The sequence below is a fragment of the Tachypleus tridentatus genome, chromosome 4 (assembly GCF_004210375.1).
Source record: "Tachypleus tridentatus isolate NWPU-2018 chromosome 4, ASM421037v1, whole genome shotgun sequence".
Classification (NCBI taxonomy): domain Eukaryota; kingdom Metazoa; phylum Arthropoda; class Merostomata; order Xiphosura; family Limulidae; genus Tachypleus; species Tachypleus tridentatus.
Genome location: NC_134828.1, coordinates 41,476,290 through 41,482,289, shown reverse-complemented (window position 1 = coordinate 41,482,289; position 6,000 = coordinate 41,476,290). Strand labels below are relative to the sequence as shown.

Sequence of the window (6,000 nt, the reverse complement as noted above, 5' to 3'; positions counted from 1 at the left end):
AATTGTAGATGCATATATTGTTGTCATGGTAACCAAACAATACTTTTAGGGTGACACTGTATACCTGGAAGAACGGTCAAACGAGCGGTATTATAATATGGTTTACTGACATTGCAAATTTAATCGATAGTTCACAGATAAATTGTATTGTGTAGTATGGATGGTGTGCCCTAACTGTGATCGTGTTATGTTTCCTACCAATAATGTGAGTTTTTATTTGTTTCTCAACACTATATATTAATTAGTTTCATTGTATATTTATTACTACGCTTGCTTGAAGCTCAAATAATTTGTCTCGTTAAAAAATTTGTTCTTTCTTTCGTTATGTGATTCAGCAGCTTTAATGATACAAACTCGTGTTGGTCACCAAGTGAGTTACGACCAAACTGTATTACTGACAGCATGTATTTAGACTTCTCAGAGTTTATTTTGTAATGCAGTTTTCTCTCTGTAATGTTTTATACGATTCGGATGAATATTTTGTATATCCACTAACTACGTAAGCTTTTTAAAGGGTGAGAGTTTCACTGATTTTCCTGCTAGGTTGGCTAAGTGTACCATCAGTTAGGTGGATGAAGGAAAACCGTCACACGATATGAACCTAGTTAGCGCACATCAGTACAAGACACGACAATACTAGTCTACAAGCAATAGTCCATCATGTTAGAGAAGAAATTCGTACATTATAACAGATTAAACAAAAATTGGGATATGAAACAACACGAGAAAAGAAAAAATAAAAGAAGACTTCTTCATCGAACTAAATGACATGATGGCCTATCTGTTATGATGTACGAATTTCTTCTCTAACATGATGGACTATTGCTTGAAGACTAGTATTGTCATGTCTTGTACGGATGTGATCTCACTGGGTTCATATCGTGTGGCGGTTTTTGAAATCTGTTTTGACTTTATGCTGCTTGTACATTTTTTGTTTACAGAAGCCTTTGACAAAACAATGATACGATTATTTATGTTTATAATTTTAGTTTTATGTTCGCTTATGGTTGCCATTTGTCATAGTGTTATTCCTACCATTTTCTGTATTACAGCTCTTATTTATTCTGAAGACTAGCCCGTTAATAATAACACCTGTCTTTTCACTCTTGAGTTGGATTATACTCACGGTATTTATTAGAATGTATGTGGTTTCTGCATGTATGTATTTTTATTCTGAATTTTTTTTTTTTTATATACTGTAAGTCGAGTCTTCTGTAGTTATAAGTTAGAGCGAACTTTAATCTTTCATTTGGTAGACTTTTTCTGTTTATTCTCGTTTATTTCTGTTTATTTCTGTACTATGAAATTTAATGCGCATATGTGTTGGTGGGAAGTGAAGTAGCTTTATGTGTTTGAGAAAACTGTTTTTTACATTATTTGTTCTCAGATAGAGGATGTTAATAATATTCTCCACTACACTCTCGCTTGATGCTATATTGTAGTATGACTTTATTCATTAAATTTCATAGTTAATATGCGATATGATGAGATATTGATACATATAACCTTGTATTTTGTAGGAACTACATTATGCCGTCTGTATTTAGGGAGAAAATGAGATAGTTATGTATTTTACCCAACTTTCAGTTGAGTCTTTCGCTTTCTAAATCCGTTACATATTTCTGAGGTTATGGATGAAGAAGAATTACTGTATAAACTGATTAAATATCTATAAACTAACATCAAGATAATTATTTATTGTTCATAGTAGTTTTGTAACATTACGACAAAGAGAACCTTTGTGAACCTGACGATGACCGAAGAAGGTCGAAACGTTGTTCGCTCTTGTATGTAAAATATTTTCTCAACCCAAACGAGCCGTTTTTGCATATATATTTCTCTACAAGTGGGTTTTCTCGACATCACTAATTACTAATTGTATTATTTATACATCATTGAAAATAGACCCGGCATGGCTAAGCGCGTTAAGGCGTGCGACTCGTAATGTGAGGGTCGCGGGTTCGCATACGCGTCGCGCCAAACATGCTCGCCCTCCCAGCTGTGGGGGCGTTATAAAGTGACGGTCAATTCTATTACTCGTTGGTAAAAGAGTAGCCCAAGAGTTGGCGGTGGGTGGTGATGACTATCTGCCTTCCCTCTAGTCTTACACTGCTAAATTAGGGATGGCTAGCACAGATAGCCCTCGAGTAGCTTTGTGCGAAATTCAAAAACAAACAAACAAACAATCATTGAAAATATTTCCTTAAAAAAAAGATTTTTTTCTGGAACGAACTGCAGGGTTAAAATGTTTGGATTGTACTCTTTAGCCATACGCAACTCATTGTATCAAAATAATTAAATGTACAGCTCAAAGTTTCATACATTTTACTTATGAGTTATTTCATGCCAACTCACCTAGGGCTAACCAGTTAATGTCATAGATTTCCTTGAAAAAAACCCGAGCAAAAACTTCATTTTGATTTCTTAAGCCATGCAAAATCCTAAAGCTGCACTGCATAGCTGAGTAAATCAAAATGAAGATTTTGCTCGGGTTTTTTTCAAGAAGATATATAACATGAACTTGCGGTGAGATTGTAAAACAAATTAAATACCTTGTTTTATTTAGCAAATGCAATCTAAAAACCAGTTAACTGTCAAACTTAGGCTTAACAGTATTAACAACAGACAACTGGTATTTAATCATAGTATCAAATGTCTATTTTAATTTTACAAATAATGGTTAAAGTTAGTTCGGGGGTTAAGCTTTCCCAGTCTGTTAGATGCCATAGGTGCAACAAATAGGATTTATTTGGAAACTCTGGACTACTATACACTTTTAAGAAAGCTAGTAGTGAGGATGCTCAATTTATATGTAGAGTTAGCAAGGATGAAGGGAAAATTGAAGGCTATCCTAACTGAAGTTGAGAAAAATATATATAAAGAGAAGTATAAGCTGTGAGAAATTACAGCAGGATCTCAAGAGGAGCTTAAGCTTTCACAAGCAAGGAAGACATCAGCTGAGATTAATAATGTCATTCATGAAGTTAGAAAGGGTAACATTATAATTATAAATAGTGACCTTAATTACAAATACTCTATTCTGTTGAGCAACAGATTTCAGCTCTTAACATTTCTATTCAAAAGGAATAGAGATGAATATGGATTATGGACTTACAGGTTATAGGTATAAGAGATTCCTTGATACAGCATGTGGATAGAATAGTTTGTGAGGTAAACAGGGAGAAAATAATTATATTATTCTTCTCTAGGATACAGGTAAAAAGACACAACTGACAGAGCAAGAGATATCATAAAAGAGACTGTCAACAATGCAGTCTTTGTTGTGCATGTAGAGGCTAAGAGTAAGAGTGAGTCAGAAGTACTAATTAATAAGTACAGGGTTGATATATTTAAAGATAAAGACCGTGAATGAAATGTTCAAGGATTAATTGTGTTAAGAATTAATTGTTGAGATTACATTTTTGGTAGGTCACTTGGGCTAAATGCTAGGCTGAAATTAATATGTAAGGATAAGCAGATTAGCTGGTTGAACTTTTGGGATCAATTCAGTCGGAAGAGATAACTTCTTGGAATGGATGATTTACACTTAAGTAGAAAAGGATTTGACATGTTTGCAAGGACTGTTAACTCATCTGTAAAAGAAGTGAGGACAAAGATAAACTAAATGAAACAAAACTGAGGTGTAAGGGAAAGTTTAGCATAGGAAATCAGTATAAAAGTAGTTTTTAGAATAGGCTTAATTATTAATATTGTAATGCTTGAAGTGTAAAAAATAAAACTGATGACTGTAAGTGGATATCAAAGGAAAAACACTCAGTAGAAACTTGTTACAGACCACAAGATGAAACTAATGAAATAAGTGAAAAATTTTACAGTTAGATTAAGATTTCAGCTGTTAATTAAGTCATAATTATGAGGGTAGTTTTAATTTCAGTAATATTGATTGGGAAATGCAAGAGTTAAACCATGAAGAAGAAAGGTTTCTGGAAACTATTCAAGATGGGTTTCTTCATCAATTAGTCTAGGCACCTACTATAAACAATGTTATATTAGATTTATCGTTAACTTCTAATATAGAAATGACAAGAGAGTGGAAATTGGGGAACACCTAGGTACAAGTGGTTATTGCTGTATTAGGTTTAATGTTTTGCTGCATATGGAAATCAGGAATAATGATATTTTGATTATAAATTTCAAAATAGTAAATTTTGAAGGGATACAACAAGAATTATCTGTTGTAAATTTAGCAGGTGAGTTATTTGGATACACTAAGCGAATGTGGAAAAATGACCCGGCATGGCCAGGTGGTTAAGGCATTCGACTTGTAAATCGAGGGTCGCGGGTTCAAATCCTCGTTACATCAAACATGCTCGCTTTTTAATCTGTGAGGGCGTTATAATATTACGGTCAATCTCACTATTCGTTGGTAAAAGAGTAGCCCAAGAGTTGGCGGTGGGTGGTGATGACTAGCTGTCTTCCCCCTAAAACAAACAAATGTGGAAAATGTGTAATGAAAAATATTTCAATATTCAAAACAATTATATTCCTTACAGAAAGAAAATGGTAGCTGCAAGTGAAAAAGAACAGTTTGGCTCACAAAGGGTATAAGAGATAAAATTTAAAAAAAAGCATTACAAATTTATATTGACTGGTATTATAGAAAACAGAAGATTACAGAAGATCAAGAAAGCTGGTCAAACAGGGCATTAAGACATTCAAGAGCTGGAAACAATTTGGCTGAAAACATAAAATTAACAGCTAGGATTTTTTAAGTACATTAGGGGTAAACAAAAGGTTTAGGATTGGGATAGGACCCTTTTAGAATGGCAAATGAAGGCTTGTATCTGATTATTATGAAGTGGCTAAATTATTAAATTATGCTTTTTCTTCAGTAGTTACTAATGAAAACTTAATCAGTAATTTTCATTTTGAGCAACTGATGGACAAAAAGTTGAACAAGACAATTGCATAAATTTGTTAAAATAAAACTGGAAAGTTCAAAGAATTATAAGGCTTCTGAGCCAGACAATATTTCCATTAGGGTTTTAAAGGAGATCAAGGGTTTGATATATGAGCCATTTGCCCCAATGTTTTGTAACTTTTTGAATAGTGGACAAGTATCAACAGATTGGAAATTAGCTAATGTCACTTCTATTTTAAAGTTGTTTCAGTAATTATAAGGCTATTAGTCTTATAGTAGTTGTGGGAAAAGTTCTGGAAAGTCTGATATAAGATATATTACAAAGTAATTTAACAAATTTTAGAATTTTATCAGATAGTCATTATGGTTTCACTGAGGAAAATCTTGCTTTACAAATGTTTTGACATGCTTTGAAAATGTTACTGTATATCCAGAAGAGAGTAAGCATTTGACAAAGTGCTACATAAAAGACTTATGAAGAAAGTTGTCACTAGAGGTGGGGGGAAAGGTTAAATAACTGCTTAGAAGAATGGCTTAATGAAAGAAAGCAGAGGGTTATAAAAAAATTAAGTTCAGTCAAACTGGATTAATGTTGCAAGTGGTGTACCTTAGGGGTCAGCCTTAGAACCATTGGTCTTTGTGATTTTCATTAATGACGTTGATACGCTTAAATATGCTGATGGCTGTCAAGAAAATGCTGTTGCTGTACAAAATTATTTTGATCATTTAGTGAGTTAAGCACACTAAGCATCCCCCCTGCAGATATTCACAGTCTATCTACTGTGCAAGCACAACAACTTACTAGCCGCTGTTTCATCAATACAATCACGCAGTTATCTAAAGTTAATGCATCTGGCTACTTGACTAATTTATTTCTATACTGAGTAGCAGAAACACCTGTTTCTTTCATGTCTTTCATGATATGTCTTTGAAGCAACTTGTATACACGTAACGTGCACTCTTTTCTAGATGGTGATCCTTCACGATTATATTGTGTATTATTATTTTCTGGGTCGAGTCGAGCATTTTTACCAACTGGCTATGACAGGCCTATAAAGTATGTTTGTGTGTGTTTTTGTTTCAACGCGTTATGCAAACCAATATGATTATACGGTAAA

The 6,000-nt window shown here is 33.5% G+C and overlaps 1 protein-coding gene across 1 annotated transcript in view; it reads left to right on the top strand.

Moving 5' to 3' along the window:
- The first annotated feature begins 80 nt into the window (after nt 1-80).
- Nucleotides 81-6,000, top strand: part of LOC143248934 (uncharacterized) — a 79,938-nt gene continuing 74,018 nt past the window's right edge. The window contains exon 1 of the mRNA XM_076497944.1: nt 81-205. The gene's annotated coding sequence lies outside the window, so the exon portion shown is untranslated. The remainder of the gene's footprint in view (nt 206-6,000) is intronic.